The sequence below is a fragment of the Sorex fumeus genome, unplaced genomic scaffold (assembly GCF_029834395.1).
Source record: "Sorex fumeus unplaced genomic scaffold, SorFum_2.1 ptg000058l, whole genome shotgun sequence".
NCBI classification, from domain to species: Eukaryota; Metazoa; Chordata; class Mammalia; order Eulipotyphla; family Soricidae; genus Sorex; species Sorex fumeus.
The window spans coordinates 25,994,467-26,016,737 of NW_026606115.1; the positions used below are offsets into that span (position 1 = coordinate 25,994,467).

General features: G+C 40.4%; 1 pseudogene; it reads right to left on the reverse strand.

Moving 5' to 3' along the window:
- Window positions 1-1,974: 1,974 nt before the first annotated feature.
- LOC130034266 (uncharacterized) lies at window positions 1,975-3,461 on the reverse strand (annotated as a pseudogene).
- Between the last annotated feature and the right edge of the window lie 18,810 nt (window positions 3,462-22,271).

Genomic DNA, 22,271 nt, shown 5'->3' on the forward strand with positions numbered 1-22,271 from the left:
GGTTCCCCCAAGTCCAGCTTTGGGTCATTCTTGAGCAGAGACCCAGGAATATTCCCTGGGAACCAGAAGGTATAGCCTAAATGCACCCTCTCCAAATATCACTAGTTTTGTTTTGTTTTTAATTTTTATTAGTGAAACACCATGAGGTACAGTTGTAGACTTGCAAATTTTTGTGCTTGAATTTCAATTATACAATGTTTGCGTGCCCATCCCTCCACCAGTGCCCATTTTTCACCACCATTGATCCAAGTATCCCTCCCACCGCCCCATCCACCCCATCCCACCCTATGTCTGTGGCAGAGCATTCCCTTTTGTTCTCTCTCCTTTTGGGTGCTGTGTTTTGCAAAAGAGGCATTGAGTGGAAATCATGTTTGGTCTATAGCCTACTTTCAGCCCCAGCAATACCATTCCTGGTAATATAACCCAGAGAGCAAAAAAGTATAGCCGAAGTGGTATCTACACTTGTTTGTTCATTGCAGCACTCTTTACAATAGCCAGAATCTGGAAAAAACCTGAGTGCCCAAGAATAGATGACTGGTTAAAGAAACTTTGGTACATCTACACAATGGAGTACTATGTAGCTGTTAGAAAAGATGAAGTCATGAAATTTACATACAAATGGTACTAAATGGAAAGTATCATGCTAAGTGAAATGAGTCAGAAAGAGAGGGACAGACATAGAAAGATTGCATTCATCTGGGGAATATAAAGTATCACTAGTTTTTTTCATCATCTTTTAACATCTGCAGGGTAGGGGATGTGGTTTGGATCACATGTGGTGGTGTTCAGCGTTTACTCTTGGCTCTGTGTTCAGGGTGTACTCCTGATAGTACTCAGGATGGTATTGTGGTTGACTACATCCAAGGCAAAAAACTTGACCCCATGCTATTTTCTGGCCCCACCATCTTTTAACATTTTAATAGATCTGTAGTGATATCATATTATGGCTTTAATTTACATTTCTCATATTACTAGTAGTTTGAATATCTTTTCAAGAGTGAGTTTTCCACTTGCTTAAACTTGGTAACTTTCTTCATATCTTTTCTCCTGCACAGCCATGGCTCCAGAGGCACAAGGACTTAATCCAGAATCCAGCAGCTTGTGGCAGAAAAGTGAATGGACTATGAGTTAAACTACGGTGCCATACCTCCCCGGGAGGGAAAGGGTATCTCTCCCTTCCGCTTATCCCCACCCCCCCGGCAGCAAGGTGGCCACCACCTCAGATCTTATTGGAAAGCCGGGTAGGAGCCAGTGGTGTCAGGGTAACTGCAGCTTCATGGGAAGGGGGTTAGTACTGGCTTGTCCTTCACGCCCTACTGAGGTCACGAGTTGACCCCCAGGAGCAGCTCTCTGGCACGGTCATGGCTCCAGAGGCACAGAAACCAATCTCATAATTATCTGGCTCTTGGCAGAAATACCTCCAGACTTATCTAGTAAAATATCAGAAATCCAAAATCGTGTGGCCACTATCACGGCTATGTGACATCGTATGGTTCACATAACCAGCTATAGAAAATAAATTATTTCACAATGTTCTTTTCAGGAGTTCTGATTGTTGGGAGGAAATTCTAAACAATAATGGTGCATCTTTTGTCGAAATAATGAATGTAATCAAAGTAGAGAGAGAGTTAAGTAGAAATCATCTACCTCACAGGCATTGAGAGGGGTGGGAGTGTGATATATTGGGGTTCTTGGTGGTGAAAAATAAGTACTGGTGAAGGGGAAGGTGTTTGATCATTGTATGACCAAGACATAAACCAGAAACCTTTTTAACTTTTCCCACAGTGATTCAATAAATAAATATAAAAAAACTGTCTCCATATCTTTAAATCATTAATTTGGGAGAGGTTGGTTGTTTTCTTAATGCTATTTTTGACAGTTGTTATATAAATTTAAATTTTCCTTTATAATATATGACATCAAAGAATTTCTTTTCTTATGTTAATGTTTTTATTTTCTTAAGTACCTTTTGAACAGTAGTACGGTCCTGCTGGTTTTCCACTGGGACGGAATCTTGCATTCAGACAGGTAGCGAGTGAAGAGCCGAGCCAGTGTATTGATGAGTACTGATGGCAGGTTCTTCAGGTGTTCAGGTCTGACCTTGTCTGGGCCGGGTGCTGTTTGTTTCTTTACCGACGAAATGGCGTGTTGGATTTCGGGAAGGGAGAACGTTGGGAACGACATATCCATCCTGTGGAATTTGGTATGTCAGCAAGTGGACATGGCTATCGAAGAGATTTGAGTAGAAGTCATGGATAATCTTCTCCATTGCCATTCTGGAGGATGTGATGGATCCATCAGGATGTCGGAGGGCAGTCATCTTGGTCCTGTAGCTGGCAAAGGACAGGCGGGCGCTACGAATACTTTTCCCGGCTTCTGCCGCATCTACCAGCACTTCTGCTCTTCTCTCCCTGAGGTCTTCCTTGATCGCATCTCTGCACTGCTTTGCGAGCTCGGACGTTAGCTTGCGGTTGGCTGAGGCATGCGCCAAACCACGCTGGCGAATCAGCTCAAGAATTTTCGAAGATAGGCGATTTTTTGTGGCTATCTCTCTTGGCGTTCCTCGCACATTCATGGAGGTGCTGAACCAGTCGATCGTATTCCTCGTCAATGTTGTCAACAATGGCATCTTCCCATGTTGCCGCAATAGTAACAAAGAGTTCCCAGTTGGTGGTTATTCTGGGAGTTCTCTTTTTGAACTTTGCAGCCCTTTCTCCCCGCTCTGTGAAGTAGAATTTTGCACGAAGGAGACAGTGGTCCGATCCCGTTCGAAATTTTGGGACAACAGCGACATCAGTCAGGCAAAATCGTCGATTGAATATGATGTGGTCTATTTCGTTGTGGAATCATCCACCGGGAGACTCCCATGTCCATCGTTTAGATTCTTCCTTCTGGAACTGTGAGTTACCATGAATGGTCTTGGTCGACATAATGAACTCAGACAGTCTCTCACCCTGTTCGTTCCATTCTAGGCCATGGGTCCCGATGTGAAGTTCTTCAGCTGATCTTCTCGGTCCTATCTTTGCATTCAAATCACCCACAATGATCTTGTAGAAGGTGTGGTCTTCTTTATAGAACTTCTCTAGCTCCACGTAGAACTTCTCGATTTCTCTTTCATCATAATGAGATGTTGGTGCGTAGACAACGAAGATAGAAACTGCAGGCAGTGAGCCACATCTATTCAAATGTAAACGTCCGATTCGGGTTGTTAGGCATTCGAATGAATCAATGTTCTTGGCCAAGTTTGTGTTGACAAGGAAACCGACGCCTCCAACACCTCTTTTATCGCATGTTCCGAGGAACAATTCTTCTCCAGTGTCGAAAACAGCATGGTGAGATTTGTGCCTTCTTGTCTCGGTCAGACCAATGATGTCGTACTTGATCACTCGCGCTTGTACCATCACATCCTCGATGGATGCATCTGATGCTAGCGTACGTGCATTGAAAGTACAGACGATCATTTTTGTCTTCCTTCGTTGTGGCAGCCTAGGTCAGCCCTGAGATTTTGTCGGCCTCTCCTTTCTCATCCTTCTCAGTGCTGCCATGTCGGTGAAGCCTTCAGGGTCAGGTGAATGAGACCAGTTGTAGTTACTGGTTTTGGCACATCGAATACACAATGGATAGCTTGCCAGGCTCTACTGTTCAAGAAGGGAGACATCCATGACATTGGCAACTATCGCCCGATCTGCCTATTGTCTGTCATGTACAAGTTGTTCACTCGAGTCATCCTAAATAGGATTGGCAGAACACTAGATGAAGGACAACCATGCGAGCAAGCAGGGTTCCGTAAAGGATTCAGCACCATCGACTATATCCACACGATAACCAAGCTCATTGAGGTTTCTCGGGAGTTCAAGATGCCGCTCTGTTTAACGTTCATTGATTTAAAGAAGGCCTTTGATTCTGTTGAGACGGAAGCGGTCATTGAAGCCCTAGCCAATCAGGGCATTCAAGCCCAATACATCAGGATCCTCCATGAGCTGTATTGTGGATTCACTACCAGGATCTCACCATTCTACAAAGAAGTGATCGTTGATGTCAAGAGAGGGGTGAGGCAGGGTGATACCATTTCACCAAAACTCTTCAGTGCCACCCTCGAGAACATCATGCCACGACTGGAATGGGAAGGATTGGGAGTGAAGATAGATGGTCGGCAACTACACCACCTCTGCTTTGCTGATGACATCGTTTTAATAACACCAAACATCAGCCAAGCGGCACAAATGCTGGCCACTTTGACCGTGAGGGTGGAAAGGTAGGACTACAGCTGAATCTTACGAAGACAATGTTTAAGTGAAACAGCCTCGTTCCTGATGCCCCATTCACTCTCAATGGAACGACCATCTCCGAATGCAACAGCTATGTGTACCTAGGTCGAGAGGTCAACATGACAAATGACCTGGCACCCGAGCTGTGCAGAAGGAAGAAAGCAGCTTGGAACGCCTTCAAGAACGTGGAAGAAATAGCTAAGAGGACAAAGAACCTCCGGCTCTGGGCACATCCCTTTGATTCCACTGTTCTTCCTGCATTAACATATGCCTCAGAGACCTGGGCCCTACGCAAACAAGATGAGAATGCTATTCATTTTTCCCAAAGAAGAATAGAAAGCTGTGCTTGGAATATCACGTTTCACTCAAAGGAGAGAAAGAATCTGGAGTTCTGACATCCGTCGACGATCAAGAATCAGGGATGCTGTCTCATTTGCCAAGGTGTCGAAAATCAGATGGGCTGGTCACGTAATGAGATTTAAAGACGACTGTTGGACTAGAGCTGTTACCGACTGGATTCCACGGGATGTCAAAAGACCGCGTGGCCGCCCATCTACCAGATGGTCATACTTCTTCGTCAAGTTCATGAACGATCGGTTTGAGGCTCCTCATGTTCCCAGAGCGAACAGATGCCATTGGGCTACACTAGCACGCGACAGGGACAAATGGAGACGTTACTGGCGCCCGCTCGAGCAAATCGACGACTAATGGGAAGTTAAGTGATTACGTGATTAAGTACCTTTTGAAGATCCAAAACATTTGAATGTTGATGGAGTCCATTTTATTACTTTTTAGTGAATTGTGCTTTCAGTGTCAGATCTAAAATTTGTCTTCTTGTTTTAGTTTTTGTGCGGGGCCCCACCCTAAAGTGCTTAAGGTTTACTCCTGGGTCTTGGTTAGGGGATCACTCCTGGTTGTCCTTGGGGAACCAGATGAGGTGCCAAGGATAAAACCCTGGTCTGCCATGAAGAAGGCAACATCATACCCTCTGATTCTAAAACTGTTTTCTAAACCAAATTTCCCTAGATTTTCTCTTGTTTTTCCCTATAAGTTGGTTTTATAGTTTTAATTTTTATGTATAGGTAAGTTCAGTGCACTGTTTTGTGCTAATTTGGGGTGTCCTCACCAAGAGGTGTGTGTGTAAGAGCTTACTCTGGCTCTGTACTAAGGGAACACTCCTGGCAGGGCTCCTGGGATAAAAGTGTGGTGGCAAAGATTTAACCCTGTTGATTGTGGGTCAGCTGCATTCAAGGCAAGCACCCTTCCCACTGTGATGCCAATCTGGCCCCCTTTTTTGAGTCTGTGGTGCAAGTTATGGTTTGAGGCTCTTTTCATTTCTTTTTGCTATATTGATGCATTTTCCCCCAGCATTATCTATTAAAGCACTGTAGCACTGTCCTCCCGTTGTTCATTGATTTGCTGGAATGGGCAGCAGTAACGTCTCCATTGTGAGACTTATTGTTACTGTTTTTGGCATATCGAGTATGCCACGGGGAGCTTACCTGGCTCTCTCGTGCGGGATGGATACTCTAGGTAGCTTGCTGGGCTTTCCAAGAGGGACAGAGGAATTGATCCCAGGTTGGCCACGTGCAAGGCAAACACCCTACCCACTGTGCTATCGCTCCAGCCCTATTTATTAAAAAGTTTATTAACATTTCCCCATTGATATGTCTGCACTATTGTTAAAATGAATAGATCATTTACAAGTATGATAATTTCTGTCTTCTCTATATGCATTATCTATTATATGTTCTCTATATAATATTTTCTATACTATTTCTAGGTGTCATGTCTTTGCTAATAATATGTTATAGCCTTGGTTATTGTAACCACTAAAATTTTGAAATCAAATGTTTTTCAACTTTAATTTAAAAAATAAATTTTTCCATTAAATAATGGTATCCTTTGCTTTTCCAAATGAATTTCATAATCCTTGTAAATGTCCTTTTGGCTATATCAAATTCTTTGATTTTCTAAATGAATTTTCTAAGTCTCAATTCACATGGAAAAAATGCTGTGGGATTTTGTTTAAGATTACATTGAATCTGTGAATTCATTGATATCTTTATTAGAACAAGTTGTTCTGTTGGGAAACTCAGTGTATATCTCCATATTTTATGTTGCCCTTTTTCTCAGTAGTATTGTTTAATTTCACTAATATGGATCTTTCATATAGTTTGGTTTATCCTCCAAAAGGTCCTAATTTTTAAATTTAAATATTTAATTATTTATTGCTAGATTATGAAAATAGAATTGACTTTTTTTGGTTGTGTATACTGGGAAATTACTGTATCACTGTCCTCCCATTGTTCATCAATTTACTCAAGTGGGCACCAGTAACATCTCTACTGTGAGACTTGTTGTTACTGTTTTTGGCATATCTAATACGTCATAAGTAGCATGCCAGGCTTTGTTGTACCAGCACAATACTCTTGGTAGCTTTCCAGACTCTGTGAGAGGGACAGAAGAATTGAACCCGGGTTGGCCAGGTAGGTCACGTGTAAGGCAAATGCCCTACCTGCTGTGCTATCGCTTCAGCCCTTATAAAGCTACTAGAATTAATAATTAAATTTAGTAATTTTCCGGGCTGGAGCGATAGCACAGTGGGTAGGGCATTTGCCTTACACGAGGCCAACCTGGTCGAGCCAGGTTCTATTCCTCTGTCCCTCTTGGAGAGCCCGGAAAGCTAACAAGAGTATCTCACTTGCACAGCAGAGCCTGGCAAGCTCCCCGAGACGTATTTGATATGCCAAACACAGTAACAGCAAGTCTTACAATGAAGACGTTACTGGGCTCCCTCAATCAAATTGATGAACAACAGGAGGACAGTGGACAGCAGCTTTATAAAAGTTTCTTTGGGATTTTCTAAATAGACAAGTATATTGTTTGTGAATTGCAGTAGTTTTTTTTTTTAATTTTTATTAGGCTGGAGCGATAGCACAGCCGTAGGGCGTTCGCCTTACAAGCGGCCAAGATGGCCAACCCGAGTTCGATTCCTCCGCCCCTCTCGGAGAGCCCGGCAAGCTACCGAGAGTATCTCGCCCACACGGCAGGGCCTGGCAAGCTCCCCGTGATGTATTCGATATGCCAGACACAGTAACAACAAAGTCTCCAATGGAGACGTTACTGGGCCCACTCGAGCAAATCGACGATCAACGGGAGGGCCTTTACCTTTACCTTTACCTAGTTAAACACCATGAAGTACAGTTGTAGACTTACAAAATTTGTGCTTGGGTTTCGATTATACAATGATCAAATACCCATCCCTCCACCAGTGCCCATTTTCCACCACCATGGATCCCAGTATCCCTCCCACCCCCAATTCCCCATGCCACCCTGCCTCTGTGGCAGGGCATTCCCTTTTGTTCTCTCTCTCCTTTTGAGTGTTGTGGTTTGCAAAAGAGGCATTGAGTGGCAATCATGTTCAGTCTATAGTCTACTTTCAACATGCATCTCCCATCCTGGGAGGATCCTCCAAACACCCTCTATTTGGGGCTCCCTTCTCTATGTCAGCTGCCCTTTCCTCTAACATGGCTGGCTGGACTCTAAACCATGGAGTAATCCTCCTGGTACTGATCTCGGCTATTCTTGGGTATTAATCTCCTATTTTGTTACTTTATGTTCCCCAGATGAATGCAATCTTTCTATGTCTATCCCTATTTCTGACTCATTTCACTTAGCATGATACTTTCCATGTAGTATCACTTGTATGTAAACAACAAAGTCTCCAATGGAGACGTTACTGGGCCCGCTCGAGCAAATCGACGATCAATGGGAGGGCCTTTACCTTACCTTACCTTACCTTATCACTTGTATGTAAATTTCATGACTTCATCTTTTCTAACAGCTACATAGTACTCCATTGTGTAGATGTACCAAAGTGTCTTTAACCAGTCATCTGTTCTTGGGCACTCAAGTTTTTTTCCAGATTCTGGCTATTGTAAAGAGTGCTGCAATGAACAAACAAGTGCAGATGTCACTTTGACTATACATTTTTGCCTCTCTGAGTTATATTCCCAGGAGTGGTATTGCTGGGTCAAATGGGAGCTCAATTTCTAATTTTTTGAGAATTGTCCATACTGTTTTCCAAAAGGGTTGAACAAGTCGGCATTCCCACCAGCAGTGAAGGAGGGTCCCTTTCTCGCCACATCCATGTCAGCACCGGTTGTTTTTGTTCTTTTGGATGTGGGCCAGTCTCTGAGGTATGAGATGGTATCTCATTGTGGTTTTGATCTGCATCTCCCTGATGATTAATGATGTAGAGCATTTTCTCATGTGCCTTTTTGCCACTCGGATTTCTTCTTTGAGAAAGTTTCTGTTCATTTCATTGCCCTATTTTTTATGGGGTTGTATGTTTTCTTCTTGTGGAGTTCAACAAGTACTTTATGTATCCTTGATATCAACCCCTTGTCAGATGTGTATTCGGCGAATAGCCTTTCCCATTCTGTAGACTGACTTTGTATTTTGGTCACTGCTTCTTTTGAGGTGCAGAAACTTCTTAGTTTAAGATAGTCCCATTTATCTATCTCTGTTTTCACTTGCTCGGCCAGTGGCGTGACATCTTTGAAGATACCATTAGCTTCAATTTTATGGAGGGTTTTGCCAACTTTGTCTTCAATGTACCTTATGGATTCCCATCTGATGTTGAAGTCTTTAATCCATTTTGATCTTACTTTTGTACGTGGTGTTAGGCAGAGATCTAAGCCCATTTTTTTGCATGTAGCTGTCCAGTTTTGCCAGCACATTTTGCTAAAGAGGTTTCCTTACTCCACTTCCCATTTCTTGCTCCTTTATCAAAGATTAGATGATAATATGATTGAGAGGAGATGTCAGTGTATTCAACTCTGTTCCATTGGTCTGCATCTCTGCCTTTGTTCCAGTACCATCCTGTTTTAATTATTACGAATTGCAGTAGTTCTATTTCTTCTTTTCCAATATGGAATCCCAGGAATGGAACCCTGAGTTGACCTCATTCAAAGCAAGCACCATACTTGGCATACTACCTCTCTTGTCCCTAATGTAAGCATCTTTTATTTTTCTTTATACATTATTGCACTGCATATATCCTCTAGAATGGTTTTACATATAAGTAATTACAGAAGATTACTTGCTTTCTCCCTGATCTTCAATGGAAAGTATTATATATTTTGTTTGCTTGCTTTTATCATTAAGTATATTAATTATAGTTTCTTTGAAGGTGCCCTTTATTAGGTTGAGAGTATTTTCTCATTACTAAATAGCCAAGACTTTTATTCATGAATGGATTCTTGACTTTGTCAAAAAGCTTTCTTACTTTTTTGAGGAGATGCCATTTTTCATTTAATCTTAGACATAGAAATGGCATTGACTGAATTTAGTATCTGAAGCCAATTTTATATTCCCAGTTTAAATTCTCCTCAGTTATAGTGTTTTTACATTCTAGACTTGATTTAATAGCATTTTATTACTCATTTTTCATTAATATTCATGAGATGATACCTGTACCACAAATCTTAAACCATTTTTGGTTTCAGATCAGAAAAAAATTAGCTCCATAAAATGAGTTTGAATATGTTATTTCCTCTTCAATTTCTGGAAAACATTTCAAAATAATTTTTATAAGACCCATAAACTGAATTTTTAAAAAAGAAGTGATTTTATCTTTCTTTTTTTTTTAGCAGAATTCACTGTTGAGGTCTTACGGGCCAGGAGTTTTCTTAGCTGGAAGATTTTTAATGTATAAACTAAACTTCCCATGTAGATGTAGTTCTCTTCTGTTTGTGTCCTCAAGTGAGGTTAATATTTTGCGTTTAAGGAGTGTCACATAAAGTGTATTTATGGGCAGTAACTTTCGCACAATATCTCATTATTATACTTTTAGTGTTTATATAATTGATAATTAAGTCCTCTCTTTTACTCTTATTGTTTTTAATTTAATTTACTTATTTGGTTTTTGTTTCTGGAGGTTCATTGTTTCACTGACCTAGTCTAGGAATGGGCTTTTGGTTTTGTTGATAATTTTAATTAGTTTTCTGTTTTCACTGGGCTGGAGCGATAGCAGAGCAGTAGGGCATTTGCCTTACATGCAGCTGGCCTGGCCGAGCCGGTTTCGATTCCTCCACCCCTCTTGGAGAGCCCGGCAAGCTACCAAAAGTATCTCGCCCGCATGGCAAAGCCTGGCAAGCTACCCGTGACATATTCAATATGCCAAACACAGTAACAACATGTCTCACGATGGAGATGTTACTGGGTCCACTCGAGCAAATTGATGAACAACGGGAGGACCGTGACCATGACCACTTCTGTTTTCACTCACTTTTGTATTTTCCTTATTAAAATCTTTGTTTTCCATGTACTGGATTTGATTTCTTTCTCCAAATCTTAAAATGAAGTTCATATTATGTTTTGAGACTTTTTCTTTTCCAATTATAATCATTCAGTGCCATCAATTTCCTCTTAATCTACTGGTTTTGCTGTATACCCCCAATTTTGTAATGTGAGTTTATAAGTTACTCAGAACTACGTTTGTCTAACAGAAAATACTAAATTACCATGGAGTAATTTGTGGACTTTATGGTGGTTTAAAATCAATAGGTATTTAATATATAATAAATATATTAGCATAAAAATAAATAATATATAAATGAGCTACTTTTTCTTGGGACGAGAGTTAGTACAGGGGTTATGGAGCTTGTCTTGCATATGGCTGACTCAAGTTCAGTTCTTTTTTTGTTTTATTTATTTATTTATTGAATCACTGTGGGAAAAGTTACAAAGCTTTCAAGATTAAGTCTTGGTCGTACAATGATCAAACAAACGCCTTTCCCTTCACCAGTACTTATTTTTTACCACCAAGAACTCCAATAAACCCCTCCCACCCCTCTCAATGCCTTTGAGGAAGATGATTTCTACTTAACTCTCTTTCTGCTTTGATTACATTCATTATTTCGACAAAAGATGCACCACTATTTTTTAGAATTTCCCCCAACAATCAGAATTGCTGAAAAATCATTGTGAAATAATTTGTTTTCTCTAGCTGGTTATGAGAACCATATGATGTCACTCAGCCACGATAGTGGCCATGCAATTTTGGATTTCTGATATTTTACTAGGTAAGTCTGGAGGGATTTTTTCCAAGAGCCAGATAATTACAAGATTGGTTTCTGTGCCTCTGGTGTTATGACAGTGCCAGAGAGCCACTCGTTGGGGGCAACTCGTGACCTCGGTAGGGCGTGAAGGACGAGCAGGTACCAGCCCCCTTCCCATGAGACTACAGTTGCCCTGTCACTGCTGGCTCCTACCTGGCTTTCCAATAAGCTCTCAGGCGGCGGCCATCTTGCTACGGGGTGGGGGGAGGTGGAAGGGAGCAACAACCTTTCCCTCCTGGGGAGGCATGGCACTATAGTTAAATGCTTAGTCTCTTCACTTTTCTGCCGCAAGCTGCCAGGCCCTGGATTAAGTCCTTTTGCCTCTGGAGTCATAGCCATGCCAGCTCTAGTTCAATTCTTGACACCACATATGGTTCCCAGGTACTGCCAACACTGATCCATGAGCACAGGGCCAAGAGCCAGAAGTAAGCCCTGAACACAGCTGTGTGTGGTCTAACTGCACCTCCTTCAGATTTGCGTACCTGAAAATCACATCATTATACTTTAAATTTTGAGTTTCTAAGCTAGTGATGTATCAAATTAATGTTATCATACCAGGTTGGGTAGTAGCAGTGAGCTGTAGCAACTAGTTTTTTCACTTGCTCATAACAGTAAACAACATATACTCTGTAATTGGCAGTTCATCATTCAGAAATTAATTTTTCTTCAATTCCTTAAGAATTCTTCAGGCCTAGTGTACTTTTAGCTATATACATTCATCTTGATGTTGACCTTAAATGAAGGAAGTTATTTTACCAGAAACCTGGACTTACTTTGGTATCAGCAATGGAAAGCAATTCAAAATTGTGATTCACTGTGATATCACAGTGAACATTGCTTATAACTCCTAAAACAAAAGATAAATATGCTTTTATAAAGTTGAGAGGGGTTTTTGTAAAAGAGGAGTTGTTGGAAGGAAACTGAAAGTTCAAGGATGTTGTAATCTGGGCATTGAAGGATAAGACGAGTTATACAGTTCACAGGTAGAGTATGAATTAGACATCAAAGAGGGACTTAGAACCCCCTAGTTAAAATGTACAATAAAAAACTTGATAAACATGGGAATTCTCTATGCAAATCATTTGATACTAAAGAATCCACAAACTCAGAACCATTAATGTGATAGCACTGCTGAACATTGACCAAAGAAGTATTTTAATGGTGATCCTGAGGTTCCTGTGGATAGGGAACACATGCACATTAAAAGGTGAGCTCCTTTAATCAGTTCTACTTAATGTAAATTAGATTTTCAGTCAGTGCTATTATGAACAGTAGAAAGTTTTGAAGTGATTAGTTGAGTTTTAATGCTATTTAGTCTATGCCTGAGTGGGTTTGTTTCACCTTTTTTCCTGGAAAAGGATATATATGAACATGCTTGGGCATGTCTGGATGTGCCTGGGACCTGATCCTCAACATTCTCATGACTATTTTAGTTTCCCAAACTCAAATGACTTCAGAATGATTCATATTTCTTGACACTCCTTTATTGAAGCCAGATGGGAAAGAGTTACTAACACATTACTGATTATAGCAATAAATACCATACTTATAATCACATTTCTTGATTTGTTTTCTTTAAACAGTAACCATGGACTTTTCACAATGAAATATAAGAACATGTGAGAAGGAATCAAATCCCCTTCCCTCTCCTTTTCTTGTTACATTTTTATTTTCAATTCTTGTAGTCTTTGCTTCTATTCTATTAAATTAAAAAAATTCAGCGCATATGCTGCTTGAGCCCATGTGGCTTACGCCCACATGGCTGAGCACATGTGGTATCCAAACACATGTGTCACCTGCATCTCCCCTCTTGAGATGTGTACTTTCATGCTTTCGTGTCTAACCTTACTCTCTCTCTCTCTCTCTTTCTCTTTCTTTCTTCCCCCTCATTCCATGCCTTAAAAAATCCTCCAAATAAAATCTATTTACTTCAAAAAAAATTTTAAAAATTCCCATCTTTCCTCTACTTGTCACTGTTCATCTCAGTCGTACAGGTGCTACTTTATACCATTTATTTTTTTACACGTTTTTGATTAATTATCATAATTCTGAGGACATTTACCTGTATTTATTGGTTTAATGTTAGACAGTACTTTGACTCTTAAGCTATGATGTATGTATACTTCTCTTCTTTTGTTCCAAAATTTTAATTACATTATTATTTTTACTTTTTTAGTATTTAAAAACTTCACAGTATATTGAGTACCTATAAATAGATTTTTGCTCTATCTATAGGTTAATTCTAAACTCAAATTAAACACTATAAAACCACATTTCCAAGGGCCCTCTTAAGAGATGTCGCAGTCATGGCTAATTGGGTACCAGTTCAGAGCTAGGCTCAAGCACTACATTTCAGAACCTGAATGCTGGGGACCACCAGGAATGACCTCATAGTGTGTGGTGTGGCAGTTTACCACAAATGATCTAGACATATTGGCACTTTTAACCATTTTACAGCAGGGTCACTTGTCTATCACAAAATGAGACAAGACTCTGTGGTATGTCCGGGTTGCAAGCAAGCCTCAACAGCCCCAAATACGGGAATAGTTTGTCCATTTATTGAACTATTCTGCTCCCTAACCCTGGCTTCAGGCACAAGTATATTAAGAGCATTAAGAGTACAGGCTGGGATATTTACATACTGTGGCAATAGGGTTATGCACAATCAGCAAGCACCTTTTTATTTAAGATATGATGATTTCCTTTTCTATTCTTACCTGGGTGCACATTTTCTGCCATCATGGTAAACTACATATTAAAGTATTTTGGGGGAAAGGTATTACACCCAGCTGTTTTCAGGGCTTACTCCTGGCACTGTGCTCAGGGAGCACATCTGGACCGAACCCAGGTTGGTTGCATGCAAGGCAAGCACCCTATCTGCTATACTAACATTCTGACCCCTACATATTAAAGTATTATATTCTTTCCTGGGTGAATACATTTGCTGTGCTCATTGTATACTAAGCTATACCTATTTTACTCAAGGGAGTATCCCAATCTTGGGGTTATTATTTAAGGGGTAATTTCCTACAGCTGGGGATCAGGTGATGCCAGGAATCAAATCAGGGTAGGTTGCATACAAAGCGCAATGTACCTTATTTCTCTGACTCAAGACCACATTTATATTTAAAGAATTTCTGAAATTTAACTTTCTATGTAAACATATGCAGAAGTCACATGAGAAAGAACTATCAGGATGTATTTTATGTATGCTTATTTCTTTGTGGGGGATCTCCCCAGTGGTGCTTAGGATTCTAAGGCTAACTCTTAGAGACACTTGGTCATTGTAATATGGGCTGTGGAGTAGCAGGAACAAACTCAAGCCTCACATATGCAAAGGAGACACTCAACCCATATGAGCTATCTCTCTGTTTCCTGTATACCTATTTCTTTTCAGGATCTTTTTTTCACCTAGATTATATTCATTTCCCGCTGTTTCTTGTATCCCATACATTCCTCACTTTTGGATTAGATTTTATTTTATTAATGAATCCTTTCAAGTTCAAAATATGATTAGATATTAAACTTTGAGCTTTTCCTATACATATAACTCATTAAATGCTGAATTTTGATAAAATAAAAATCTAAAGCCACCACCCAACTGAATCACTGGCATACCATTGTATATATTGCTGTGTTCTTCCATTTTCCCTTCCTGTTTTTATCGAATTACAATGATTCACAATACTTTTTGTCATAGAGTTCAATACATATGAAGTTCCAAACTCACCACCAAGTATCTGCTTCCCTCCATCAATATCCCAAATACACATCTCACCCATCAGGCCCCTCCCCACCATGCCCTCGGTAAGCTCAGTTCTTTTGGCCAACTCACAGATTCTAAAGACTTCGACTATTGTTCCTTTATTATGTTTCTTTATATTCCACATCAGAGGTAATTCTGTTTCTGTTCTCTCCTTCTGACTCTCTTCACCCAGCATTATATACTTTACTCCCATTCATATTATAGAAAATTGCTTAATTTCATATTTTTAAAGCTCATTAGTACTGCATCATGTATCTATACAAGAGTTCCTTTATACAATCATATTTTTTTTGGTTGCTTGGGTTGGTTCTGGATCTTCTCTATTATAAATGTGCTACAATAAGCACCAAAGAATATGTCTTTTCAAAATACCTTTTAAAGGCTCTTGGAGTATATACTAAGAAGTGGAATTGATAGGTCATATGAAAGCTCAATTTTAATTTTCTTTAAAAAATGTCCAAAATGGTTTAGCCCTTTAAATTATTGCCAGCAGAGATGAGTGTTCCTTTTTATTCACATCTGTGGCAGGGAATATTTTTTTGTTATTTTCAAATGTGTCAATCACAGTGGCATGAGGTGATATCTCATTTTTTTAATTTACATTTCTATGATGATAAGTGATGCAGAGCATTTCCTCATATACCTATTGGCTGCACATATGTCTTGTTTAAGAAAGTATCTTATCACCTCTTTTCCCAGCTGTCTTTTGATGAAGTTATTGTTTTTGTTTTGCTCCATTACAAGGTCTTTAGATATCTTGGATATTAACCCTTTGTCAGATAAGTGGTGGGCAATACTTTCTATTCTTATATGGGGTGACATTTTTAGACATTTATTTTCTATTGCAGAAGCTTCGTTTTTGAAATTTTTATACATTTTATTTTTATAAAGTAGTTCACAGTAGTTCATTACAGATAGTATTCAAATACCCACCCAACCAGCAATCATCTTCCCACCACAATAATAAGGAAGTGTATAAAGGTTGTTGATTTCATTCTGGGGCCCTTCAAGCCCATATATGAAAGAATACAAGCAAGTATGTTAAAACCAAACACATGTGTGCTGCTTTAGGTACATCAATGGGTTAGAGTATAAGAGACTTGGATGCAAATATGGTCATGTGCTCCAGGAAATTCTGCATCACTCTCTTCCTGGAGCTTTGTTTTATAGTCTCTGGATTGTGGCCGTTGATGAGATTACATGGCAGCCAGGGGCAGTTTGTGGGTGTGACTGCCAAGCGACTGAAAACTGGGGATCTGGGTGGAGGAGGCCCAGTCCTGATCTAAGCAGGTTTGGAGATCTCTGCCATGGGTCCCGCTTATCTGGGTTCCTCTGCTGGTTCCTTCATGCGTGAGGCTCATCTGAGCATGTGGAGGGTGGCCTTGAGTATGGCTGTGGCTGGGTTCTGGAGGTTTTCGGCTGCTGGGGTTCTGCTTGGCACAGGGAGGGAAACTCAACCCACCCCTCCTCCAAGGGGGCCCCAGTGAAGACAGCCTGCTGTGAAGCAGGAGCTTCTGCCTACAGAAGCTTCTTAATTTGATGTAATACACACGTTTATATTTGTTTCTGTTTGCTTGACCAATGTTATTGAGTCATTAAAGATGTTTCTAGATTCAATGTCATGAAGGGTTCTGCCTGTATGTTCCTCAATATGATTTATAAGTTCAGGTCTGTTGTAGTCTTTTAATCTATTTTGAGTGTGACATATGAGACAGAGTGATCTGTGATCTAAGTTCATCTTTTTTACGTGGCTGAAGTGTTTTTACTACAATTTGTTAAAGAGGCTCTAATTGCTCAATGTATACTACTAGTTTATTTGTCAGAGATGTTATCTGCTCCAGGTGTATTTGTCTGAATTTTGTATGTTCTATTGTTCATGTTTATTATGTTCGTTGAATATTATATATTCCTATAAAGCATATTCTTTTTGATAGTTTTGTAATTCCATAACATTGACCATTTTAATAATTTTATTTTCTGGTTCTTGGGCCACATACCTGGTGTTGTTGGGGGTTACTTTGGGCACATTTCTTAGGGATTGCTCCTGGTTATGCTTAGAAGTTAAAGTTGTGCTAAGGATTGAAGCCAAGTTGGGAGGATCCTCCCAGGGTGGTAGAAGAATGCTCAAAGGAGACTATAGACCAAACATGATTCCCAGTCAATGCCTCTCTTACAAACCACAGGACCCAAAAGGAGAGAGAGAGAGAACAAAAGGGAATTCCCTGCCACAGAGGCAAGGTGGAATGGGGGGTATGGGGGGTGGGAGGGATGCTGGGGCCCGTGGTGTGGAGGATGGGTGCTGGTGGAAGGATGGGTACTTGATCATTGTATAACTGAAAGCCAAGCACAAAAATTTGTAAGTCTATAACTGTACCTCATGGTGTTTCACTGAAAAAAGCACATGTACTGGTCCTTCGGACACTCTCTTTAGCCCCATTTTGACAATTTTTAATTGTACAATTCAGTGGCATTAATTACATTTCTGTCATTGTACAGTAAACACTACTGTCTCTTTTCAGAGCTTTCCCATCATTCCAAAACAAAAATCCCCATTCTTATATCCATCGTACTGCTGGTAAATTAAATTCTGCATTCTGTTTCTGTGAATTTACCTAGTCTATGTAAATGAAACTCTACAGAAATTTCCCACTGTATATGGCATTCATTAAAATGAACAATGTGTTCAAGATAGAGCATGTATTAGAATTTTATTCAATTTTTATGTAAAATAAACTTTCATTATGTGAGTTTACCATATTTCATTTATTTATATGCTAATATACATTTGAGTTGTTTACACTTTTGGGGTATTGTTGCCATTTCAATTATGAACCTTCTGGTATGAAAATTATTTGACTTCTTATTTGAATTCTTTTAAATGTTATTTTGTTAAATCACCATGATTTAAAAAGTTACTCATAGTTGGGTTTTAGACATACAATATTCTAGCACCAGTCCCACCACCAGTGTCAATTTCCCTCTACCAATGTTCCCATGTCCCCTCTCAGATCCCCAGTCTGTGACAGCTGCCTTTTTAAATTTGTTTGAACAGTTTGGGTCTCATGATTTCAGTGTTGTTGACTCTGTGATTTGGATATTTAGCCTCTCTAATTATTTAAAACTACTGGTGTATCTGAATCTCTTTGCCAATTGGCCCCTGTTGCTTCTCTTTAGTGCCTTCCTTTTTACTCCAGTTAATATCTTTCCTTTCTGTCCCTGGGCTAAGTGTGATTTTGATATTCCCTTGAGAACACAAGCTCTCCACAAAAATAAATAAATAAATAAATAAATAAAACCATTGCATTTATTCTTATTCTAAATACCACACGTAAATGGTATTATCCTGTGTTAATTCTTCTGGTGAATTTCATTTTAAAAAATATTTTCCAGTTCTCTCTACAATACAGTGAATTGCATGAGTTTCAGTTCCTTACAGCTGTGTAGTATACCATTGTGTATATATACCACTTCTTCATGATCCACTTATATGATGTTGGATGTTAGGTTCATTCCAAATCTTAGCTTTGTACTGAGTACTGTAATGAATCAATTGATCACTTGATACCCCGTTACTCATCGATTTGCTCGAGCAGGCGCCAGTAACGTCTCCATTCATCCCTCTTGCGTGCTACCAAAGCCCAATGGCATCTGCTCGTTCTAGGAACATGAAGAGCCTCAAACTAATCATTCAGGGTCTTGATGAAGAAGTCTGACCATCTGGTAGGTGGGGGTCCACGTGATCTTTTGACATCCCGTGGAATCCAGTCAGTAATGGCTCTAGTCCAGCTGTCGTCTCTAAATCTCATTACGTGTCCAGCCCATCTGATTTTCGATGCCTTGGCAAACGAGACAGCATCCCTGATTCTTGAACATTGACGGAAGTCGGAACTCAGGATTCTTTCTCTCATTTGAGTGAAGCATGATACTCCAAGCATAACTCTTTCAATTCCTTTTTGAGAAACCCAAATAGTGTTCTCATCCTGTTTTTAGAGGGCCCAGGTCTCTGAGGCATATGTTAATGCAAGAAGAACAGTGGAATCGAAGAGATGTGCTTGAAGCCGGAGGTTCTTCATCCACTTAGTTATTTCTTCGACGCCCTTGAAGGCGTTCCAAGGCGCTCTCTTCCTCCTGCTCAACTGAAGTGCCAGGTCATTCGTCATGTTGACTTCTCGACCTAGATACACATAACTGTTTCATTCAGAGATGGTTGTTCTGTTGAGAGCTAATGGACCATCAGGAACGAGACTGTTTCTCATGAACATTGTCTTCATGAGATTCAGCTGGAGTTCAACCTTTCCACACTCACAGTCAAAGTAAGTCAGCATTTGTGCTGCTTGGTTAATGTTTGGTGTTATTAGAACGATGTCATCAGCAAAGTGGAGGTGGTGTAGTTGCCGACCATCCATCTTCACTCCCATTCCTTCCCATTCCAGTTGTTGCATGATGTTCTCAAGGGTGGCACTGAAGAGTTTCAGTGAAATGGTATTACCCTGCTGAACTCCTCTCTTGACATCGATGATCACTTCTTTGTAGAATGGTGAGATCCTGGTAGTGAATCCATAATACAGCTCATTGAGGATGCTGATGTATTGGGTTTGAATGCCCTGATTGTCTAGGGCTTCTATGACCACTTCTATTATAACTGAATCAAAGGCCTTCTTTAAATCAATGAATGGTAGACTGAGTGGTATATTGAACTCCCGAGAAACCTCAATGAGCTTGGTTATCGTGTGGATATGGTCGATGGTGCTGAATCCTTTTTGGAACCCGACTTGCTTGCATGGTTGTCCTTCATCTTGTACTCTGCCAATCCTGTTCAGGATGACTCAAGTGAACAGCTTGTAGATGACAGACAATAGGCAGATTGGGCAATAGTTGCCAATGTTGTGGATGTCTCCCTTCTTGTATAGTAGTGCAGTTCTGCTGGTTTTCCATTGGGACAGAACCTTGCATTCAGACAGGTATCGTGTGAAGAGCCGAACCAGTGTATTGATGAGTACTGACAGTAGATTCTTCAGGTGTTAAGGTCTGATCTTGTCTGACCAAGGTGTTCTTTGTTTCTTTACTAACGAGATAGCGTGTTGGATTTCAGAAGGGAGAACGTTCGGAACGACATATCCATCCTGCGGAATTTGGTATGTCGGCAGGTGGACATGGCTATTAAAGAGATCTGAGTAGAAGTCATGAATAATCTTCTCCATTGCCCTTCTGGAAGATGTGATAGATCCATCAGGATGTCGGAGGGCAGTCTTCTTGGTCTTGTCGTTGGTGAAGGATAGGCGGGCGTTATGAACGCTTTTCCCAGCTTCTGCCACATCAACCAGCACTGCTGCTCTTCTCTCTTTGAGGTCTTCTTCCTTGATCACTTCTCTGTAATGTGATGTGATGTGATGTGATGTGATGTGATGTAATGCATTCATTACATAAAATCTGTAATGAATAATGGTGTGCATATGTCCTTTTTGTTGTGGAAATTCGTTGTCAATTTCGTTGTGGAATCGTCCACCTGGAGATTCCCATGTCCAATGTTTAGATTCGGCCTTCTGGAACTGTGAGTTACTATGGGTGGTCTTGGTTGACATGATGAACTCAGTCTGTCACACTGTTCGTTTCATTCTATGCCATAGGTCCTGATGTGGAGTTCTTTGGCTGATCGTTTCGGTCCTCTTGGCATTAAAATCACCGACAATGATCTTGTAGAAGGTGTGGTCTTCATTATAGAACTTCTCCAGCTCCATGTAGAACTTATCAATTTCTCCTTCACCATAATTGGATGTTGGTGTGTAGACAACGAAGATAGAAACTCTTGGCAGTGAGCCATATCTATTCAAGTGTAATCGTCTGATTCGGGTTGTTAGGCATTCGAATGAATCAATGCTCATGGCTAAGTTTGTGTTGACAAGGACACCGACACCACCGACGCCTCTTTTATCACATGTACATGTTCTATGCCTGGAGTATCATACTTCACTCAAATGAGAGAAAGAATCCGGTGTTCCAACTTCCATCAACGCTCAAGAATCAGGGACGCTGTCTTGTTTGCCAAGGCATCGAAAATCAGATGGGCTGGACACGAAATTGGATTTAGAGATGACCGCTGAACTAGAGCCATTACCGACTGGATTCCACAGGATGTCAAAAGATCGCATGGACGCCCACCTATGAGATGATCAGACTTCTTCGTTAAGACCCTGAATGATCAGTTTGATGCTCTTCATGTTCCTAGAATGAGCAGATGCCATTGGGCTACGGTAGCACACAACAGGGATGAATGGAGACATTACTGGTGCCCACTCACGCACATCAATGAGCATTGGGATATCAAGTGATATCCTTTTCAGTAAATGTTTTTCTTTCCAGGGGCAGATACTCCAAAGCGGAACTGCTGGATCATATGGAATTTCATTTCTGAGTTTACAGAGAACCTTATATAGTGTTTTCTACAGGGGTTGAACCAGACAACATTCCCACCAGCAGTGAATGAGTGTTACTTTTACACATCACCACCAACACAGATTGTTCCAGTAGAGTTTATATTCTATTTGGGTGGGAGGTATATACATCTCTGTTTATCTGTTTGAAGAACTTACAGACTATTATCCCTCCCTCCCTCCCTCCGTCCCTCCGTCCCTCCCTCCCTCCCTCCCTTCCTTCCTCCCTTCTTTCCTTCCTTCCTTCCTTCCTTCCTTCCTTCCTTCCTTCCTTCCTCCTGATTCAATGCTTGGGAAACATTTCAGGCAGTGATTGGAAGATCATATGTGATATGGTGTCAGTGGTCAAACTGAGGTTGGCTACATGTAAGGCAAACTCTTTGCCCTCTGTGATATCTCTCTGACCCCAGACTGTTTTCTATAGTAGCTGAAATATTTTGCTTTCCCATTGGCAATGCACTTGAGTATATTTGCTTTCTCCACATTCTTGACAGACAAATCTTTGTTTTCTTAAATTATAATTATCATAATTAGATGGCTGTCAAGCATCATATTTTATAGACTTTTTTTCCTGAATCAGTGAGCAGCTTTTCAATGTGCTTATTGTTGAATATTTGTGTTTTTTTTTCAGTATTGTCTACTCAAGTTCTTTAACTCTGAGTAATGTATATTCCAGTAG